Source organism: Molossus molossus, unplaced genomic scaffold (assembly GCF_014108415.1).
Source record: "Molossus molossus isolate mMolMol1 unplaced genomic scaffold, mMolMol1.p scaffold_m16_p_21, whole genome shotgun sequence".
Classification (NCBI taxonomy): domain Eukaryota; kingdom Metazoa; phylum Chordata; class Mammalia; order Chiroptera; family Molossidae; genus Molossus; species Molossus molossus.
Genome location: NW_023425357.1, coordinates 37975687 through 37996695, shown reverse-complemented (window position 1 = coordinate 37996695; position 21009 = coordinate 37975687).

Here is a 21009-nt window from a genome sequence, read left to right as displayed (position 1 = left end):
CATTGGGGAGGCAATGGTGGTGAGTCAAGCACAGTATGTTGGGAGGGACATGGGTACTGAGAAGGTAAGGGTTACAGAGAGGGCAGGGCTGGGGCTGTGGGGGCAGAGAAAAGAGGGAGCCTACCTCTTTTTTTCACCAGACAAGGGAGCCTACCTCGTCTGGTGAAAAAATTAAATTCCAAGACAGAATGAAGGGAATAACACATTTGAAGCCGAGGGAAGAGCCAGTGTGCAAACTCAGAGGTGCAAGAGCCCAGGGTATTTATGGGGATGAAAGGAACAGTGAGATTGGAACCCTGGGAGTAAGGCCTGGAACTCTCTCCCAGGGCTACTGGGGAGTCACAAAGGGTCTGGGGTAGAGGAGGGGCAGAGCCAGATGTGCAAAGGGGGAAGATCCCTGTGGAGTGTGAATGGGTGGGCAGGAATGGCATCAAAGAGGAGGTGGTGGCCAGTGGCCAGGAAAGAAGGGACAGGGTGATGGAGGTGGGGAACGGGGCTGGATGAGAGAGATTTAGGAGGTGGAACTCACAAGACAGCATTTGGATATCTATAAGGGAGAGGGAAGTCTGGGATGTGTCCCTCGATGGACAGTGGGGACTCCACATGGCCTGGGGAGGAATTGACCAGGGTGGACACACAGCATTTGCAGGCCCCTGGAGGGAAGAATGAGGAACCATTGGAATGTTGAGGTCTGAGCTGAGCAGGGAAGTGGAGGGTGGGGGGCCCAGGACAGCTAGAGGGCAGCTTTGTCCATGCAGGCACTCCTGGTCTTATATAGGGGCCATTTTCTCTATCCAGGTTTCAGAAGACCTTGAGAAGGATGGTGTCTGGAAGATGGTATTTGCTCAGCTTGGGGGCAGGTAGCAGCAAGAAAGTAATGCTAGTAATGCTGCCTCTGAAGGCAGGCAAAGGGACTGGGGCAGATGTCTCTGTCTCTATGATCCAAGAACTACAATTACCTTCATTTTACAGATGAGGATGATGAGGCTGGGAAGGTTAAGTAGGCAAGTGGCAGAGCGGGATTTAAACCTGAATCTGTTTGCTAACTCTCCTGTTCTATGCCAGAGCAACTGGGTCCATTGAAGGAAGGGAGGAATGGGTTTGGTGGTGGCCACATGGAGGTGGTACAACAGGCCTAATGCTGCTGGTTCTGCCAGGGACTTTGGCCAACCCCTCCCTGGGATGGTGGCACCACAGTCCTGGTACCACAATAAGCTATTAGCAGTTAAGTTTTGGGGGAGTCAAAAGTTATACATGGATTTTTGACTGCATGGGGGGTTGGCTCCCCAACCCTGCATTGTTCATATCTCATCTGGGAGCCATGGGGAGCCACTGGAAATCTAGAGCAGGGGCTGAGAGCCTCCTGGATTGGAAGAAGAGGACTCTCTCTAGGCTCAGAAAGCACTAGGCATCACTTGGCCCAAATCCAACTTTCAACACAGGCAAATTCTGGCAGGTGCAATTCATTAGGTCCTCTTGCTGCCCCTCCGTGGCCCAGAGTTATGGACACATGCCTGGGCCCTGGCGGTTCCTGATTTGGCAGTCTGTGAGTCTTATCTAAATCCCTCCAGCTGCATGAGAGGGTGAGCACGTGGTTCTTTATTCTCACTGAGCTACTCTCTTGAGACAGACATTATGGGAAAGGCATGAGGACACAGGGACCCGAGGGTCAGCTGGGCTCCCAGGGGTCACTCAGGTTTTCAGGAAGGAAGGGCTCTTTCTCCTCCTCCTCTCTCAGCACCTGCTCTTGGTTGCTCTGTGCACTGCTCTGTCTCTCCAGTTATCCAGGCCTCCTGGAGATCTGGGGAGCGAGTCTTTGCTGCTGCTGCTCTTGAGTGTTCAGGAGTACAGTCAGTGCTCTTAACTCATCAGGAGAGCCTTATGCATCAAAAAGACCCCTATACCAAATAACTGTTATAGAGCCTGAAATCCTATCATTTGAGCTTCAGAGCTCAGTTAAGACAAGGTCCCCTGCCCAGTCGGTGTGGCTTAGTGGGTTGAGCATCGACCCATGCACCAAGAGGTCACCAATTTGATTCCTGATCAGGGCACATGCCCAAGTTGTGGGCCAAATCCCCAGTGGGGGACATGCAGGAGGCGGCCAATCGATGTTCTCTATCATTGATGTTTCTATCTTTCTCTCCCTCTCTCTTCCTTTCTCTCTAAAATCAATAAAGGAAAAAAAATTAAAAAAAAAAAAAAAAAGACAAGGTCCCCTGATGAAATACAAGTGCCCCTGGGAGGGGCACACACCTTATGGGGGAATGATTTCGTCACTTCCTTTTCAGTCTGCAGTATGACCTCTTCTCTTGGCCTCGGTTTCTCCATCTATAAAATGGGTCTTTGGGAGGCCTGAGAAGCTGAAGTTAGGACTTGAAATGGGAAAGAAAGCAGATTTCCCAGAAGTAGAGTCAGGCTGTGACAGAGCTGAAGTCAGGCCTGGATCTCAGGATGTGGGTCACCTCATGTGTCTCCCAAAGTGAAAGGGGCTGTGGTGCTAGATCAAAACTGGCAGGGACAGATGACTGGAAGAGCCTCTTGACCTCTAGACCTTTGTCCATCAATGTGACAGGAGAATAACTGGGCTAAGTTTCCTACCAGCCCAACATAATGGGGTCTCAGAGCTAGATTTCTTTCTTTTTTTTGGGGGGGGGGGGGTATGTGCCCCTAGCGAAAACCAAACCCGGGACTCTTTGGTTCGCAAGCTGATGCTCCAACTGCTGAGCCGAGCTGGCCAGGGCTAGATTTCACTTTTTTTTTTAATTAAAAAAATTTTTTTTTCTTTATTGATATTAGAGAGAGAGAATGGAAGGAAGAGGGAGAGAGAGATAGAAACATCGATGAGAGAGAACATCAATTGGCAGCCTCCTGTATGACCCCACTGGAGATCAGGCCACAACCTGGGCATGTGCCCTGACTGGGAATTGAACCGGCAACCTCTTGGTGCATTGGTCGATGCTCAACCACTGAACCACACTGGCTGGGCTCAGAGCTAGATTTAATTGATGTAGAGAAAATAAAGACATTCCATATGTTTCATGTAACCAAGTTCATGAACTATGACCTACGTGAACAATGACATCTATACTTTAGGAGAAGCCAGTGCTTGGAAATGCTTTCTTTCCTAGGAGAGCAGAGCTCTAATGGAATCATTTTCGGCAGATGCGGGTCAGCTGAAAATATATTCTGGGGACAGCCAAACCTTTGAAGCTCTGGCCCCAGTGCTAAATCCAGAAGCCTGTGGTTTCTGGGGGCAGTAGAGGAGATCTGAAGGAGAGCTCCCCACTCCGTGGGGCTTACTTGGTGCAAAATTGGTCATATGGGTCCTTTGACCCCTGGTTGGAGTGGAGGGCTGAGTGCCAACCAGGCTGCTTTAACTGGCACCAGTGGTGGCTCCAGCAACTCCTGGGGGCTAAGGTCAGCAACCAGTGCTACAGTCGTTGGGGCGCCTGCCTCCCTATCCCAGTGCCCCCTAACGTCAGAGGTCATGCTGAGGAAAGAAACAGGTGTCTGGCATCAGTCAAGTGCTGATCAGTCTCAGTCTATTCACTGAGCTCTTGCTATAAGCTAAGGCCCCTAGAGGTGGACCCTCAGCACCTCTGGCACACAAGACCTGCCCATGTCAGGAAATGCCAGGCTTTGGTTCCTTCTTTTCCTGTTCCTCTTCACACTGTCACCCAGGAGAACTAAGGCTGCAGTCATGGTAACAGAGACAGGAATGGCCAATATTTAAGGTTCCACTATCAGACCCAGAACCCCTCTCCCTAAAACCTTTCTACTTTAGTATACTTTCAGACTTATGGAAAAATATTAAAAAATAATGCAATGAATACCCACAGACTGGTGACCCACATTTGTTCTCTATCTCTTTCTCTTTTTACATATATACATTTTTTTAAACTGTTTGAGAATAAGTTGCAGTCATGATACCTTTTTACCCCTAAATACTTCAGCGGTTTTTCCTAAAAACAAGGATATTCTCTTACATAAACAGTACATGAATCAGAATCAAGAAATTAACATTGTTACATTACTATTATCTAATCAACATATCTTATTAAGATTTTGCTAAGTATCCCTATAATGCCTTTGCAACCCAAGTAAATTTCAAGATCAGGCATTGCATTCAGTTGTCCAGGCCCTCTGGCCTCCTTTTACTGACTCTCCCTCAGTCTATCTTTGTCTTTCATGACATTGATGCAGTCAGTTAGGTAGTAGAATATCCCTCAGTTGGGTTTGGCAGGTGTTTCTTCATGAAGTGACTCAGGTTATGAACTTTTCATAGGAAAATCACAAAAATGACCCTGTGTTGTCCTGAGGCATACAATGTTGATTTGTCCCATTATTGGTGACATTAACTTTGTTTTTTGGTTTTTGTGATTTCTAAATTAAAGCATGACATATATTCAGAAGAGTACAAACACTCAGTGAACTTTCACAATTTGAACACATCTGTGGAACCAGCACCCAGATCAGCAAAAGTTCATTGCCAGCACCCCCATGTCCTTATAAGTTCTTACCTCCCCAAAGTAATCACCATCCTGACTTCTAATAGTGTAAATTTCATTTGTCTTATTTTGAACTTTCAAATAAATGAAATCATTAATTTCAGAAATCTCCTTAATGTCTGGCTCTTTTGCTCATATTATGTTCATGAGATTCTCAGAATCGACTTTTTATAATACATGCAATGCTTCTCATTATAAGCCTTCAATGAAAATTAAAGAAAATATAATTCATGCATACACACAACTTCAAAAATAATTACTTTTTAATAAAGTAATACATGTGTCAGTATGTAAGTGCTGGGGCACAAGGGCATTAAAGATGTGATAAGGTCTTCTGATATTTGTACATATGTACAGAAGCTCCATAACATGACAACTACAAATTCATTCAGGCTGAAGAACATGATATGATTTTGCCTTCATGGTATGATTTTCCTAGATGGTGAAATTTCAAACACAAAGTACAAGAATTTGCTGTGTACCAAAACTGTGCAAGCTTTATTTTTGTTTGTAAATCAAATGGAACAAGGTTGTAGGCTTGAATGAAGATAAATAGATTCTACACCTGTCTAAACATCTAGGTAAGACTTTTGAAGGTGGGGCAGGACTCAAACAATTTTTTGTTGTATGAAGTTGCCCTATAGGATTCCTAGTACCCCTGGGACTTCCCAACCAAGTGACAACCACCTCCAGACTCCCTAAATGCTCTTCCAGTCAAGGGGATGAGAGGGGAGGCAATCTGGGTGGCGGGCGGGGGGCATGTCAGAGAACCACAGGGGGTGGGAACCTAAGGGAGCTGCAGGGTAAAGGGTTAAACATAGCCTGAAGGAAGTGAGGCCCCAGGTAAGAGCACTGATGGGGATCTCTAAGGTGGGGCCTCCTGGTGGCCAGCTCCTGGGGTAGCAGGCTGGTCTCTGGGGATAAAGGATTGGGACCTAATATGGACCTTGCTGCCCATCACCCAGCTTCTCCCCAGAGGATGCCACTAGGACCTAAACTTTCCTGGGCCCTGCCTGGACAATAGACAGTGAGGGCCCTGTAAATCACAGCCCTTGTAGTAACCTCCATGGGCTGAAAACCCACCTAAGCCACACACCGAATGGATTATGGAGCCCTCACATATGTAATTAAATATAAAAATAATACAAAATTATATGAAACTGACAGGTAACTATAAAGAAGGTAAACACAGCCCTGATTTCTCTCATTATGTATTTATTTTAATAAAATATTAAATAACAGCCCTGGCCGGTTTGGCTCAGCGGTTAGAGCATCGGCCTGTGGTCCAGAGAGACCTGGGTTTGGTTCCTGCTAAGGGCATATACCTCGGTTGCAGTTTTTCCCTGGCCCTGGTTGGGTCGTGCGGGGGGCAGCCCCTCAATGTGTCCCTTTCACGTTGAACAAAAAGTGGAAAAGTATCCTCGGGTGAGGATAAAATATATATATATATATATAAAATAACAAATTATTTGAAAGCACCTTCCTTTGGTGCCCCTGAGAACATACTCCATGTGCTATAGAGTAACCCACCAATGAACACAGTCCATGAACTGATTGACTCTTAGCGGTGGATACCATTCTTATCCATATTTTGCAGACGAGATATGGCAAATCAGATGGATGAAAACACTTGCTCCAGGTCAAAGCTGTAGTTGCCGAGGGCCAGGACTGGCCTACCTCAGAGCCAAACCTGAGCCACACTCCCTAGGTCACTTAAAAAGTATTAGTACGCCTATTCCACCTGCCCCCCCCCCCCAACACACACACACACACCGCCCCCACTGACAGTGTCAGTTCCTAGTGTTATGCACTGTGGAGGGACACACACACACTTGCGCGAGCACCTTGCACCAGCTGTAGGAAGTGAGATACTCAGGTGCTTCCTGCAATGTGTTTATGCCCCCTTGTGGTCATGTGTGAAGCTGTAGTTTTGTCTCTAGTCCATCTTAGCCAGCCATCCACCAGGAGCAAGGGCCCAGTTTAGCTGTGCTGGAAAAGAACTTTGCCCAGCAGGTTATTGCTTGTCAAAATATTTGAATATTTTTGCTGCTGTTTGTGCTCCTGCTTTGTTAGCACAGTAAACTCTTGCTTCTCTCTCTTTTTTAAAAATCTTTATTGTTGAATGTAAAATGTATTACAGATGTTCCACATTTCCCCCCCATTGACCCCCTCCTTCCCACTCCCACCCCCCTCCCGCCTTTTCCCACACTATTGTCTGTGTCCATTGGTTATGCATATAAGTTCTTGGGTTTATTTCTTCCCACCCCCAACCCCCTTCCCTTTGAGGTTTGTCAGTCTAGCAATGAGTTTGTACTTCTTAATCTCTTCACCTTTTTCACCCATTCCCCCAACCCCCCTCCCATCTGGCAACCAACAAAATGTTCTCTGTATCTATGAGAATGTTTCTGTTCTACCTGTTCATTTTGTTTGTAGATTCCATTGTCGATAGATATGTATTAATTGCCATTTTGTTTGTTCATATATTTTATCTTTTTCTTCAAAAAGACCCTTCATCATTTCACATAATAATGGTTTGGTGGTGATGAACTCCTTTAACTTTTTCTTTTCTGGGAAACTTTTTTTTTTTTTTTTTTTCCATTTTTTGCACAGATAGAGTGGGAGGGAGAGAGAGGAAGAGAGAGAGAGAGAGAAACATCAACGTGAAAGGGACACATCGAGTGGCTGCCACCCGCACGACCAACCAGGGCCAGGGACAAACTGCAACCGAGGTACGTGCCCTTAGCGGGAACCGAACCCGGGTCTCTCTGGACCGCAGGCCGATGCTCTAACCACTGACCCAAACTGGCCAGGGCTCTGGGAAACTCTTTATATGGCCATCAATTCTAAATGACAGCTTTGCAGGATAGAGTAATCTTGGTTGTAGGTTCTTGCTTTTCATCACTCTGAATGTTTCTTGCCACTCCCTCCTGGCCTGCAAAGTTTCTTTTGAGAAATCAGCTGACAGCCTTATGGGAACTCCCTTGTAGGTAACTAGCTGCCTTTCTCTTGCTGCTTTTAAGATTCTCTTTTTGTCTTGAACCTTTTGCATTTTGATGATGATGTGTCTTGGTGTGGGCCTCTTGGGGTTCATCTTGTTTGGGACTCTCTGTGCTTCCTGGACTTGTATGTCTGTTTCCTTCACCAAGTTAGGGAAGTTTTCTGCCATTATTGTTTCAAATAGGTTTTCGATTTCTTGTCCTCTCTCTTCTCCTTCTGGCACCCCCAAGATGCGAATGTTGGCACGCTTGAAGTTGTCCCAGAGGCTCCTTACACTATCCTTATTTATTTGGGTTCTTTTTTCTTTTTGCTGTTCTGCTTGGGTGTTTTTGCTTCCTTATATTCCAAATCGATGGTTTGCTTCTTGGATTTACGTACTCTACTATTGAAGCTGTGTAAATTATTCTTTATTTCAGTTAATACCTCCTTCAATTCTGACTGTGCATCCATAATTTCTGACTGGTCCTTTTTTATGTTCTTGAGGCCCTCACTAAGTTCATTGAGCATCCTTATAAGCAGTACTTTGAACTCAGCATCTGTTAGGTTGCTTATCTCCATTTCGCTTAGTTCTTTTCTTGGGGTTTTGTTCTGTTCTTTCATTTGGGACCTGTTTCTTTGTCTCCTCATTTTGGCTGCCTCCCTGTGTTTGTTTCTGTGTATTAATTAATGAGAGGTATGGGGCTCGCTGAGACCAGACGCTACTTGTTTGAAAGAATTTAGGAAAACCTGAAGCAGGACCCAAGACAGGCCAATCCTATGGTTAAGCAAGTGGCAACAGCTTGGGTGGGCCTGAAATTTGGGTGGGGTAGGGCGGGGCCTCAGGGATTCACCAGGGCTGGGCTACCAGTGAGAGCCAGGTTGCTGGAGTCCCAGATATGGCGGCTGTCTGCCGCCCCAGGGAAGGGTTCACCAAAGGAACAAAGGCCTCTAACAGCACGTTTGTCCCAGAGAAAGCCCCCTCTCCAGCCCTCGCTCCAGTGCAAAACAGCTCAGTTCTTCCCTGTATGTCTCTGGTGCCCCTCGAGCTGCCTCCCCTCCGAGCTTAGAGGGAGAGAGTCCGATAAGTTCGTGCGCAGGCCCTTTAAGGAGCTTCCTGGGGCTCCAGCCGCTTCAGCTTCCCTGAGCCTCAGTTCCTGCTGGTTTTTCCAGCCAGAAGTTATGGGGACTTCTCCTCCTGGTACTGGAACCCTGAGTGGGGCACCTGGTGTGGGACAGGGACCCCCTCAGTCCTCAGGAAGGACCTTCCCAGCCGAGGTGTCCTCCTGATTTTTATCCACCACACGTGGGTGATGCAGCAGCCTCCACTGCCACCCTTTGCACCTCCGCCCCTCCTACCAGTCCGGATGTGGCTGCTGCTTTAATTCCGTAGTTGTAGGACTTCCATTCAGCTTGATTTCAGGCGGTTTTGAATGATGGTTGTTCTGTAGTTTAGTTGTAACTTTGATGTGGTTGTGTGAGGATGCGATACCGCATTTACCTACACCGCCATCTTGACCGGAAGTCTTGCTTCCTCTCTTGTCCAGGGCTCCAGCACTGAACACCACTGAGCTACTGGAGAAAGGGAATGCATGCATGGAGGGCCGAAGCAGTGACCCCACTATTCCCCAAAGGTATGGAAGATAGAGGAGGGCATTTCAGGCAGGGGAACAGCAGGGTCAAAGGCTTGAAGATAGTTATATGGAACTAAAGGTTTGCATGAAGAGAAAGCTGAATTAAATTTGACCCAGTCTCCAGCATAGCCTGGGGATGGGAGGGGGGGGGGTGCCCTGATTACAGTGATGGGTCCCAGTTCTTCAGACAGAAATAGCTCCAGAGCCAAGAAAAGGAGGACAGCTCTGCCTCAACACCACCACATACTTCCTCCTGCCCTCATTGTGTAGCCACTGCATAGCTTGGGGGAGGGGTATGCCCCCACAACATACATGGGAATGGTTGCCTCCATTCAGCAAATGGAGAAACAGAGGCTCTAAATTCAGCTGAGGTCCCTCGCCCAAGTCATATATTAGTAGTGGCAGTGCTGGGGTTCTCGTGCCTGTCTGACCCAAGGCCCAGCCTCTGAAGGCACCACATTACCTGGGTGCCCTATGTCAGAAGAGGCATTTGTCTTGGACAGGCAAGTGTAAAAATGCTCAGGAGCTTGGCACTTTGTAAATGAACTCAAAGCTATAGTGCCATACTGATGGTCCTCAGCAAGAAAGAAAAAATACCCAGTCTGCCCTAGTCGGTTTGGCTCAGCGGTTAGAACGTTGGCCTGTGGTCCAGAGAGACCCGGGTTTGGTTCCCGCTAAGGGCATGTACCTCGGTTGCAGCTTGTCCCCGGCCCTGGTTGGGTCGTGCGGGTGGCGACCACTCAATGTGTCCCTTTCACATCGAGGTTTCTCTCTCTCTCTTCCTCTCTTTCCCTTTCGCTCTATCTGAACAAAGAATGGAAAAATGTCCTCCGGTGAGGATAAAAAAAAAAAATACCCAGTCTATGAATTCTCAGCCTTCTAGGAGAAGTGTGGTGTTCAGGTGGAGGTTCGAACCATAGTTAGTGGCTGATTAAAATACATTTGGTTTTCTATGGGTGTGTTTGAAATGCACTAGCCCTGCATTGCCCACTGGGGGACTAGGCTAAGAAAAGATGCACACATTGTTAGCACCCATGGAGATGAAGGCCCTATTTAAATCATAGTCTTTACTTTAAAATGGCTAAACAAAAACACAGTATGGTGAGAAAGTACCTGTCTTCCCTGGAGAAGTGTACAGGAGCTCTCCCTCTGGATTTGGAGAAGTCCAAATTGACCCCTCGGGCTATTAACTGTAGAATAGTCCAGTGCTTTGGCTGTGAATCCAGAGACCAGGGGCTAGACCCCTCTCAGCCACAAGCTTAAAGTGGACCATGGGGAACCTGGGGACGTCAGTTTAGATCTCTAGACTTTATTTTGCTCTTCAAAGGCATCTCACAAAGTGCATGGGTTCTGCCCGATATGACTAGATTTTATAGCAAAAAGAAGGTTCATGGTGAAACATTTGGCACTGTTTCAATAAAGTTTGATGAATTCCTTTTACTGCATTATTTTTTGGTGCCTGGATTAAGCCATTGTTCATTGTGAACTTCTTCTGTTGGTGGGTAGTGATTTGCCTTTTTTCTCAGAACATTTTCTGGAATCATGTTCCACAGAGCACACTTTAGGAAAGCATGGGTAAGATGCTCTTTCCACCTCTGGCCCAAGGGTGGAAAATGGGACAGGCAGCCCTGGCCATAAAATCAAAGCTTTTCCTTTGGTCCACAAGGTCAGGACCTTTGTCCCTGCTGTGTTCTCTTGTGAACATGCTCTCTCCCAGATACTACTCATGCACACCCTAACTTTCTTCAAATATGTCTCCAAAGCCTATCTTATGAGAGGAGCCTTCATTTCCCCAATAAAATAGCACTCTGGAAGCCCTGCCCTCTTCCCACCTGCCTCTCTTGCCCCAGGACAATCCTCAGCCCGCTGTGCTGTGCCTTCTTCCTTCTTACTTCTATGTGCAAGTGTGTAGAACAAACATTATTACAGGTTTTCCTGATTATTAAATATATGCTGTGTGTTTAAAAAAAAATTTTTGTTTTTAAGAAATTGGAAAGGGTTCTGGCCGGTTTGACTTAGTGGTTAAAGCATCAGCCCAAGGCCTAATGAGTCATGGGTTCAATTCCAGTCAGGGCACATACCTTTGTTGCAGTTCATCCCTGGCCCTGGTTGGGTCGTGCGGGAGGCAAGCAGTCGATGTGGCTCTATCACATCAATGTTTCTCTCTGTCTCTCTCTCCCCCTCTCCCACTCTATCCGATGATAAATAGAAAAATATCCTCAGGTGAGGAATAAAAAAGAAAATGGAAAGGTAAAGAATGTGAAAGTTCTACCCTGGCCAGTTTTGTTCAGTGGTTAGAGCTTCGGCCTGTAGACCAATGAGACCTGGGTTTGATTCTGGCCGAGAGCACGTACATCAGTTTCAGTTCATCCCTGGCCCTGATGGGGGTCGCACGGGAGGCAACCAGTGGATGTGACACATCAATGTTTCTCTCTCTCTCTCTCCCACTCTTTCTCCCTCCTACTCTGTCTAAAGATAAATGGAAAAATATCCTCCAGTGAGGAGTAAAAAAAAAAAAGTGAAAGTTCCAGGACCCAGGGAGAAGCATTAACTGCTGGCGTGTGTCCTGCTAAACTTCGATCATAAAGAGATACCCACAAAGGGAAGGGAGGAGGAGAAGAAGTGCACAAATAAATAATTGTCATTAGTATCAAAAGGTCCTCTCTTCTTTGTTGCAATTTGGTTTTTCTATCTGATGTTCTGTCCTGGCCAGTAACTCCTTCCAGGCCTTTTCAACCCCACACTGGGCATCCTGTTAGGTACTGAAGGCTGCTGCTCAGGCCAAGGCACTTACACTCCACCCCCTAACCCCTGCATCCAGCCCAGGGAGTTGCTCCTGGGCCTGAAAAGAGTGCTCCATGCACTTGGAGCGGCACCTCCCGGAGAGTGACTCAGAGAGGCCAATGGGTGCTCAAAAGTTCACAAGGCAGCACGGCCATGCCATCATAGCCATTGCTTACTGGATTGAGCCTATTATGTACCTGCACTTCTGGGGGCTCCAGGACTGTCTCCCAACTTTCTGTTTCTTCCTCTTCCCTACACCAGACCCCTAGAGCTGTTCTACTTCTCTCCAAATTTACTTTCAAAAAAGAATATGAATCATTGGCAATTTGGAGTGCAAATGACAACTATGAGGTCCATACAACTGCCCTTTTTCCAAGTGGTTCTAATTATATAAGATACGCCAGTCCAGCCGGTGTGGCTCAGTCAGTTGAGCATCCACCCATGGACGGAGAGGTCCCGCTTCAATTTCCAGTCAGGGCACATGCCCTGTGTCCTGTAGGAGGTTGTGGGCTCAATCCCAAGTAGGGGGTGTGCTGATCAATGTTTCTCTCTCTCTCTCCCTTCCTTTCTCTCTAAAAAAATCAATAAAAACATATTTAAAAAAAATTTTAAACAATACACCAGATGGAACAATGTATATGTATGCTGATTGTAGAACATTTGTAATGCTTACCTTTGACTCCCTCTTTAGGATAAATTAAAAATAGAGCTAGTGGGTCAAAGATCTGTCCATTGAGTAGCCTCAATTCACTCTCCCACCTGCCAAGATGGCATGCTTAACATTAAGTATTAATCATGTCTTAATATTTGTCAGGTTGATTGACAAAAATCAGCCTCTCATTTTAATTCACATTTGTTTGGTTTTGAGTGTGGCTGACCATTTTTAAATATTTTCTCAGAAAAAAATGGCAGCTAACCTGCTGCTTTTTGTTTGTCAAGGGAGAAATAAGTTATTTTCCTTCATAATTTTTTTCTTTTTTTTTTTTTTTTTTTTTTTTTTATTTTTAATATTTTTTTTTTTTTTTTTTTTTTTTTTTTTTTTTATTTTTTTCCAAATCTTTATTGTTGGATGTAAAATGTATTACAGATGTTCCACATTTTTCCCCCATTGACCCCCTCCTCCCCACTCCCGCCCCCCTCCCACCTTTTCCCACACTATTGTCTGTGTCCATTTGTTATGCATATAAGTTCTTTGGTTTATTTCTTCCCACCCCCCCAACCCCTTTCCCTTTGAGGTTTGTCAGCCTAGCAATGAGTTTGTGCTTCTTAATCCCTTCACCTTTTTCACCCATTCCCCCAACCCCCTTCCCAACTGGCAACCAATAAAATGTTCTCTGTATCTATGAGAATGTTTCAGTTCTTCCTGTTCATTTTGTTTGTAGATTCCATTGTTGATAGATATGTATTCATTGCCATTTTGTTTGTTCATACATTTTATCTTTTTCTTCAAAAAGACCCTTCATCATTTCATATAATAACGGTTTGGTGGTGATGAACTCCTTTAACTTTTTCTTGTCTGGGAAAGTTTTTGTATGTCCATCGATTCTAAATGACAGCTTTGCAGGATAGAGTAATTTTGGTTGTAGGTTCTTGGTTTTCATCACTCTGAATATTTCTTGCCACTCCCTTCTGGCCTGCAAAGTTTCTTTTGAGAAATCAGCTGACAGCCTAATGGGTACTCCCTTGTAGGTAACTAGCTGCCTTTCTCTGGCTGCTTTTAAGATTCTCTCTTTGTCTTGAACCTTTTGCATTTTGATGATGATGTGTCTTGGTGTGGGCCTCTTGGGGTTCATCTTGTTTGGGACTCTCTGTGCTTCCTGGACTTGTATGTCTGTTTCCTTCACCAAGTTAGGAAAGTTTTCTGCCATTATTGTTTCAAACAGGTTTTCGATTTCTTGCTCTCTCTCTTCTCCTTCGGGCACCCCCAAGATGCGAATGTTGGCACGCTTGAAGTTATCCCAGAGGCTCCTTACTCTATCCTCATTTTTTTGGATTCTTTTTTCTTTTTGCTCTTCTGATTGGGGATTTTTTGCTTCCTTATATTCCAAATCGATGGTTTGCTCCTTGGATCTACATACTCTATTATTGAAGCTGTGTAAATTATTCTTTATTTCAGTTAATGCCTCCTTTAATTCTAACTGTGTATCCATGATTTCTAACTGGTACTTTTTTATGCTCTTGATGCCCTCCCTAAGTTCACTGAGGTTCTCACTAAGTTCATTGAGCATCCTTATAAGCAGTATTTTGAACTCAGTATCTGTTAGGTTGCTTATCTCCCTTTCGCTTAGTTCTTTTATTGGGGTTTTGTTCTGTTCTTTCATTTGGGACCTGTTTCTTTGTCTCCTCATTTTGGCTGCCTCCCTGTGTTTGTTTCTGTGTGTTACTTAATGAGAGGTATGGGGCTCGCTGAGACCCGGTGCTGCTCGTTTGAAAGAATTTAGGAAAAACCTGAAGCAGGATCCAAGACCGGCCAATCCTATGGTTAAGCAACTGGCAACAGCTTAGGTGGGCTTGAAAGTTGGGTGGGGTGGGGCGGGGCCTCAGGGAGTCAGCAGGGCGGGGCTACCAGTGTGAGCCAGGTTGCTGGAGTCCCAGATATGGCTTCTGTCTGCCGCCCCTGGGAAGGGCTCACCAAAGGAACAAAGGCCTCTGACAGCACGTTTGTCCCCGAGGAAGCCCCCTCTCCAGCTCTCGCTCCAGTGCCAAACAGCTCAGTTCTTCCCTGTGTGTCTCTGGTGCCCCTCGAGCTGCCTCCCCTCCGAGCTTAGAGGGAGAGAGTCCGATAAGTCCGTGCGCGGGCCCTTTAAGAAGCTGCCTGGGGCTCCAGCCGCTTCAGCTTCCCTGAGCCTCAGTTTCCGCTGGTTTTTCCAGCCAGAAGTTATGGGGACTTCTCTTCCTGGCACTGGAACCCTGAACGGGACACCTGGTGTGGGACGGGGACCCCTCAGTCCTCAGGAAGGACCTTCCCAGCCGCGGGAGCCTCCTGATTTTTATCCACCACGCTTGGGTGTGGGACCAGCCCGTCTCGCCGCTGCGCGCTCCGCCGCCGCCCCCCCTCGCGCCGCCGCCCCTCCTACCGGTCTGGATGTAGCTGCTTTTTTTTTTTTTCCTTAGTTCCGTAGTTGTACGACTTCCATTCAGCTTGATTTCAGGCGGTTTTGAATGATGGTTGTTATGTAGTTTAGTTGTAACTTTGATGTGGTTGTGGGAGGACGCGATACCGCGTTTACCTACGCCACCATCTTGACCGGAAGTCTGATTCCATAATTTTTTTCTTGTAAGAGTTTGATTCAAAGGAGCCTTAGAAGACCAGATGGGGTTCTTAGGTTGGCCATCATACATCAGGTGACTGAGCTGGGTATAGCCTTTAAACAAAAGTTCAAGTACACCCAAAATCCTCAAGGGTGCATTTTTACTTTGGAAGTAGCATGTGTGTGGTAACTTAGAAAAACTCTGTGGTTTCAGATTTAGTGGAGTGATGAAATTTTTCTCAGGAAAGCATGGTAGGAGCAGCCATCTGTGTGTCTCTAGTAGTTGGCCCAGAGCCTCACACAGTGGAGGTACCCATAAATGCCGACAGACTGAGTAATTAAACTATGCTACTTCAGTCCTGAAGGACAACTGAACTGGGCTATTTTAAAAATCAAACTCCAGATTTCCAAAATGGTGGCGGAGTGAACGGAAGCTACACAAACCATCTCCCGGGACCAAACTGGAATTACAACTAAAACACAGACAAATCGACGGGAAAAAGCAACAGAAATGCAGCTTGGGAGGACCATATAACCAGGGACACTGACTTAATCCCTGTAGGATTGCGAAGGCGCGAGATAGGGGCTGGGAGCCCATGGTCGGCAGCTCGGCAGTGGCCTTAGCTGTGAGCAGCACCCTCAGGTGGAACTCCCAAGCAGCTCCACAGCCCACAGCCGGGACAGAGGCTAAAATAGCCACAGCCACTCACCTTGGGCTCCAGCAGAGGGAAGGCAGACTGTACTGGAACTGTTAGGAACACTCGGGATTTGGAGGGCGCTCAGAGCTTTTGCTGAGTTGCAGCCACGCAGGACAGTGGCCATATTGCTCCTTCCCAGGGCTCTGGGGAGAGGCAGCAAGCCCTCCCTCAGAGAACCAACCCCACACTGTGGGCCATTGAGATGCAAATTGAGGCTTATTAACAACCAGCATCTGCCCCACCCTCAAGAAATCCCCTTATGCTGAGCACCTGAGGGAGTTTTTCAAAAAACTGACAACCTAAAACTCTTCAAGTAACCTAGACTGCTAGCCTCCAGGCAAATAGCTAGAGGATAACAGTACCTTTCCTAGGCGAGCAACTCTAACCAGGAAAGTAAGACTTGACAGTGGTGTTTAATGTGGGTCCTCCCTCACTCATCTAGACCCAGGAGAGGGAGCCACAAACAGCAGAACACCAATACCCACAGGGAAAACTTGGCAGGCTCCAAATCCCACTGTGATAACCAAAATGGTGAAACACAGAAACAAAGCCAAATGAAAGAACAAGAGACCTCCACCAAAGATGATATCAATGTGGAGCAGTTAGGCATGTTAACAGAGCCAGAATTCAGAGCCATGATCTTGAGGAAGCTCAACAGCATGATTAGGGACATAGAGATGCTGAAAATAAACCAATTAGAAATTAAAAACCACCAGGAAGAGATCAAGAGTGACATATCACAAATAAAAAACACATTGGAAGGTCTAAAGAGCAGAGTAGAGGAAGCTGAGGATCGGATCAGTGAATTAGAAGACAGGGTAGAAAAATCAACCAATCAGAAAAGCAAAAGGAAAAAAAACGATTAAAAAAATAGGAAGACAGCTTAAGAGAACTGTGGGACAACTGGAAACGTAATAATATTCGCATCATAGGAGTCCCCGAAGAAGAAGAAAATGAGCAAGGGTTAGAGAATATGTTCAAAGAAATAGTGACAGAAAACTTCCCTAATTTGGTGAGGGAAGAAGGCATTCAAGTTCAAGAAGCACAGAGAGCCCCAAGTAAGAAGAACCCAAACAGGCCCAAACCAAGACACATAGTAAATAAAATGCAAAAAATTAGAGACAGAGAGAGAATCCTAAAAGCAGCAAGAGATAAGCAACAGGTTACCTACAAAGGAAACCCCATAAGGCTCTCAGCTGACTTCTCACAAGAAACACTACAGGCCAGAAGGGAATGGCATGAAGTAATCAAGGTCATGAAAGCAAGGATCTGAATCCCAGACTACTCTACCCAGCAAGGCTGTCATTCAAAATAGAAGGTCAAATAAAGAGCTTCCCAGACAAAAAAAAGGCTAAGAAAATACATTAGCACCAAACCAACACTGCAAGAAATGTTAAAAGCACTGCTGTAATTAGAAGATGAAATAGGAAGAAAAATATAACCAAACTAAACAAAAATGGCAATAAATAAGTACATATCAATAATCACCATAAATGTAAATGAACTGAATGCTCTGATAAACAGACACAGAGTAGCTGATTGGATAAGAAAGCATGACTCATCTATATGTTGCTTACAAGAGACCCACCTCACAACAAAAGACTCACATAGGCTGAGAGTGAAGGGATGGAAAAAAATCTTCCAAGCAAAAGGAAAGGGAAAAAAAGCTGGGGTAGCAATACTCATATCTGATAAAATAGATTTCAAAATGAAGGCCATAACTAGAGACAAAGAAGGACACTACATAATATTAAAAGGATCTATCCAACAGGCAGATATAACCTTGATAAACATATATGCACCCAATATAGGAGCACCAAAATATATTTAAAATCTGGAGGACTTCAAAGGAGAAATCAATAGCAATACAATCATAGCAGGGGACTTCAACACCCCGCTGACACCACTGGATAGATCCTCTAGACAAATAATTAGCAAGGAAACAGACTCTAAATGAAGCACTAGACCAAATGGATTTAATAGATATCTACAGAGAATTATACCTCAAAATTACGGAATTCACATCCTTCTCAAGTGCACATGGGACATTTTCAAAGATAGACCACATGTTAGGGCACAAACTAAGTCTCTACAAGTTCAAGAACACTGAAATCATATCAAGCATCTTTTCAGATCATAATGGCATGAAACTAGAAATCAATTGCAAGAAGAACATACAAAGACATTTGAACACATGGAAACTAAATAGCATGTTATTAAACAATGAATGGGTCACCGAGGAGATTAAAGAAGAAATAAAAAACTTCCTGGAAACCAATGAAAATGAAGACACAACAACACAAAATCTATGGGATGCAGCAAAAGCAGTTCTGAGAGGGAAGTTCATAGCACTACAGGCCTACCTCAAAAAAACAAGAAAAATCTCTAATAGACTTTCTAACCTCACAAATTAAAGAACTAGAGAGCAAACAAAAAGAAAACCCCAGAGCAAGTAGAAGGAAGGAAATAGTAAAGAGCAGAGCAGAAATAAACGGCATAGAGACCAAAAAAACAATTCAAGGAATCAATGAAACAAAGAGCTGGTTTCTCGAAAAGATAAACAAGATTGATGGACCCATAGCTAGACTAACCAAGAAACAAAGAGAGAGAACCCAAATACACAAAATCAGAAATGAAAGAGGAGAAGTAACAACTGACACCACAGAAATACAAAAGATCATTAACAGCTACTATGAACAATTATATGGCAACAAATTCGACAACCTAAGCGAAATGGACAAATTTGTAGAAACACATAGTCTCCCAAAACTGGACCAGGAAGAGATAGAAAACTTGAACAGACCAATAACAACAGAAGAAATTGAACATGTAATCAAGACTCTCCCAGCAAACAAAAGCCCCGTTCCGGATGGCTTCATGGGGGAGTTTTATCGAACATTCAAAGAACTAATACCCATTCTCCTCAAACTATTTCAAAAAATTCAAGAAGAAGGAAGACTTCCAAACTCGTTTTATGAAGCCAGCATAATTCTAATTCCAAAACTAGAAAAAGACACTACAAAGAAAGAAAACTACAGGCCAATATCCCTGATGAACACAGATGCCAAAATCCTGAACAAAATACTAGCAAATCGGCTCCAGCAATACACCAAAAAAATTATCCACTATGACCAAGTGGGATTCATCCCAGTGATGCAAGGCTGGTATAATATTCGCAAATCAATAAACATGATACACCACATAAACAAAATGAAGACTAAAAACCACATGATCATATCAATAGATGCCGGAAAAGCCTTCGACAAAATCCAGCATCCATTCCTGATAAAAACTCTCAGCAAAGTGGGAATAGAGGGATCATATCTAGACATAATAAAGGCCATATATGAAAGACCTACAGCCAACATCATACTCAATGGGCAAAAACTAAAAGCATTTTCCTTAAGAACAGAAACAAGGCAAGGATGCCCACTTTCACCACTCTTATTTAACATAGTACTGGAATTTTAACCACAGCAATAAGACAGGAAGAAAAAATAAAAGGGATCCAAATTGGAAAGGAGGAAGTGAAACTGTCATTATTTGCAGATGACATGATACTATACGTAGAAAACCCCCAAAACTCCATAAAAAATTTACTAGACTTAATAAATGAATTTGGCAAAGTAGCAGGATACAAAATTAACGTCAAGAAATCGACGGCATTCTTATACACCAATGATGAACTCACAGAAAGAGAAACTGAAAAAACAATCCTATTTACCATTGTGGAAAAAAAAAATTAAAATACCTGGGAATAAACTTAACCAAAGAAGTAATGGACCTATTTGCAGAAAACTACAGGACATTGAAAAAAGAAATAGAGGAAGATATAAAAAAGTGGAAACACATACCTTGTTCATGGATTGGGAGAATTAACATCGTTAAAATGTCCATATTACCCAAAGCAATCTATAGATTCAATGCAATCCTCATCAAAATACCAACGACATATTTCACAGAATTAGAACAAATGCTTCAAAAGTTCATATGGAACCAAAAAAGACCCCGATTAGCCACAGCAATTTTGAAAAAGAAGGACAAAATAGGTGGGATCACAATACCAGATATCAGGTTATACTACAAAGTGACTGTACTCAAAACAGCCTGGTACTGGCACAAGAACAGGCATATAGACCAGTGGAACAGAATAGAGAACCCAGAAATGGACCCAAGGCAATATGCTCAATTAATATTTGACAAAGGTGGCAAGAGCATACAGTGGAGTAAAGACAGCCTCTGTAAAAAAATGGTGTCGGGAAAATTGGACAGCTACATGCAAAAAAAATGAAACTAGACCATCAACTTACACCATACACAAAAATAAATTCAAAATGGATAAAAGACTTAAATGTGACTCATGAATCCATAAAAATCTTAGAAGAAAATGTAGGCAACAAAATTTCAGACATCATACACAGCAGAATTTTCACTGATACATCACCTAAGGCAACAGAAACAAAAGAGAAAATGAACACATGGGACTACATCAAACTAAAATGCTTCTGCACAGCAAAAGAAACAACCATCGAAATGGAAAGGCAACCCACTGTAAGGGAGAACATCATTGCCAATGATACATCAGATAAGGGGTTAATTTCCAAAATATATAGAGTACTCATACAACTCAACAAAAGGAAGACAAAGAACCCAATTAGAAAATGGGCAGAGGAGCTGAATAGACACCTCTCCAAACAGGACATACAAATGGCCAAGAGACATATGAAGAAATGCTCAACATCACTAATCATCAGAGAGATGCAAATTAAAACAACAATGAGGTATCACCTCACACCTGTCAGAATGGCCACCATCAACAAATCTTCAAACAAGTGTTGGCGAGGGTGTGGAGAAAAGGAGACTCTAGTGCTCTGCTGGTGGAAATGCAGACTGGTGCAGCCACTATGAAAAACAAGATGGGGCTACCTCAAAAAATTAAAAATTGAACTTCCATTTGACCCAGTGATCCCGCTTCTAGGAATATACACTAAGAAGCCTGAAACACCAATCAGAAAGAATATATGTACCCCCATGTTCATAGCAGCACTATTTACAATAGCTAAGATCTGGAATCAGCCCAAGTGTCTATCAGTAGACGAATGGATAAAAAAAACAGTGCTACATATACACAATGGAGTACTATGCAGCTGTAAGAAAGAAA